General features: G+C 33.5%; 1 long non-coding RNA gene across 2 annotated transcripts; it reads left to right on the top strand.

Annotated features, from left to right (window-relative positions):
• The first annotated feature begins 1,284 nt into the window (after window positions 1-1,284).
• Window positions 1,285-2,442, top strand: LOC116172111. Of its 2 annotated transcripts, XR_004145586.1 has the most exons (3): window positions 1,305-1,806; window positions 1,859-1,989; window positions 2,041-2,442. It is a non-coding gene; the product is annotated as an uncharacterized LOC116172111 (long non-coding RNA). The 2 variants fall into 2 exon arrangements; XR_004145585.1 differs by having other exon boundaries at window positions 1,285-1,806; window positions 1,859-2,442.

Genomic DNA, 2,442 nt, shown 5'->3' with positions numbered 1-2,442 from the left:
GGTTAAGTATCACTGTAACTTTTGTTTGAGGTTCACTGTATTTTTCAGGCTGGTTTCGTGTGTGAATATTTTTTATTGGTCCATTCAGTCAGGACCGATAGTTAGTTGCACATGTGAGGTTCTATCTATAAATTTCAATGAATGTGTAATTGCAATGGTGTAAGTATTGTTTCGGACGATTCATCGGATGTTTGTTTGATCTCGAATTACTATTGGATCGAGATACATTTTTTTCCTCATATGGAGGTTACAAATTGAATTTCTTAGTGGATGCACACGTAAGGAGCCACTATTTGCTTAATTACGATGACTTATCTACCCTCTATTTCTAATTTTATGTGTCCGATAGTGATTGTATACAGACTATTTTTCCAAATTTGTTATTGAGCTACATAACTTACAAAACGGAACAAATGCACGGAATAGATTACTAAAATAGGCAACCAATTCTATACGAATTTCTTTTAAATGATAATCTGCGTCTTCTATGGAAACCGTAACTGAATTAAGTATTTGCTGTCAAAAATTAAGGTTAGCTATTAGTCTTCATTTTTATTATTAGCTTCTAATTGTGATGTTTTAATCCAAAGATGTATAGAAAAGGCGCTAAAGTTGAATATTAACATGGCATCCGGATAGTAACGCGTTTGTCGCGTGTAGCGTTGGTTGCCTACATCCATCTCCTACTCCATGCATTTGATCTTTTTTTTTAATATGCATACCCATATGTACACATTTAAGAAAAATTCCCTGTATATAGGAATAGCAGGTCCTGAGGATCTGTTGACGTTCTACCTACATCAACGATTATGGTGCGCCGTTTTACTATTTATTATACATTTATAACGTATATGAAGATATTTAAATAACAATTGAATTGTTACCAACAAATTCAACATCTCAAAAAAATGTTAGCCAAATGTATGCAAATGTAAGAAATGTTAATATGGATTTCAGCGTTTGAATCCTAAAACACTACAAGATGACAGAGATGAATATTAAACATTGCCAATTTAATTGTCATGCATCAAAATAAATAGCAATTTCTATAAAAGATTTAAACACATAAGGCATTTATTTGGAACTGTCCAGCTATACCAGAAGTGAAATACATTTGCTGCTGTGTGTAATTGAATTGATATTAAATAAAATTGAGTCGAGTATGTTTGCATCCAAAAAAAATGTAAACCATTCTCATGCGTATATCAAATTAAATCGCATGCATTGAAATTCGTATATATGCACTTTAAAGAACAAACTTTATTCACGTATGGGATTAAAATAGATACCCGTTGCGACATTACCTATGGAAATGAAATTATTCGTAAGGTATGGCATAAAAATTAAATCGAAGTTTAAGATGTAGCATTGAATTCCAATGAATTTAATAGTGCATCTTTTAATTCAAATGAACGTCGAATTATTTTGTGAATCATTTCTATGCGATACACCGCATTAAAATACAGCGCATTTTAAGTGTGCTTATACATACAATGGAAATTCGGTCTGCATAAAATGTATCGCATAAGAATGAGACACAAATTTAATGTATCAAATGGAAATGGTATGAATGAAAATTACTCTGCATGCAAATGCGCAGTTACGTTAGAGAAGGAAAGTAGCCGTAGGTCTTAGGTACGTTTTATTTGCGGTTGCGCAAAAACAAAACAGCTGTTATTGATTGTTACTTACATCGAACGTATAAATGGATTATTTATACGTTCATCAATTTTGAGAAGGCAAGCGATTTATTGGGTTATTTACGTCGGTCACACGTGACCTTTACAGTTTTTACGTACATATTCGGTAAGTCCAATTTTACGATTCCTTTTATGATAACAGTAAACAATGAATGTAGGATTTGCACCTGCTGCGCAATATTGTTTAATATAAAGCAAGAAAAAGGCCGATGGAAATCGAAAGATGTGCAAGAGGCGCCGGGTCCCCTTAACAATAAATTGGAGGTGTACGCTGTCGCTATAAAAATAGGTAATCTCAAATTTCACTTATTCTTACCTGTAATGCAAATTGAGTGAACAGTTACAGGTTCGTGGGAATTAATAATGGATAAAGAGTCCAGAGATAAACCGTGTTAATGGAACGAAGCTCATGTTCTACGACTCTTGTAAGGAACAAGCACATCGACAAGTTGATGCTCCTTCGTAATGGAAATTATGTCGAGTTCAATCGTGATATATCTACTAACACGATTAGTTAAATATGTAATCTCCATTGAATGAGAGATTTGTATATTTACAAGATGCTAATACATGTACCTGTGTAGAAACACGAGCACGTGAGACATTGTTAGACACGTATCTCGTTCTGTTTGATGGGTGCACCGTAGTATGTAAACGAAGACGTGTCATTCGCTAACAAAGTTACACAAATATTGTCAACAAAATTTGTATCCTGATAATTAAACGATTATCCTATTCGTCA

Source organism: Photinus pyralis, unplaced genomic scaffold, assembly GCF_008802855.1.
Source record: "Photinus pyralis isolate 1611_PpyrPB1 unplaced genomic scaffold, Ppyr1.3 Ppyr1.4_LG5, whole genome shotgun sequence".
In the NCBI taxonomy this organism is placed as follows: domain Eukaryota; kingdom Metazoa; phylum Arthropoda; class Insecta; order Coleoptera; family Lampyridae; genus Photinus; species Photinus pyralis.
Note: the sequence above shows the minus strand (reverse complement) of the source record. Positions and strands in the feature narration are given on the sequence as shown.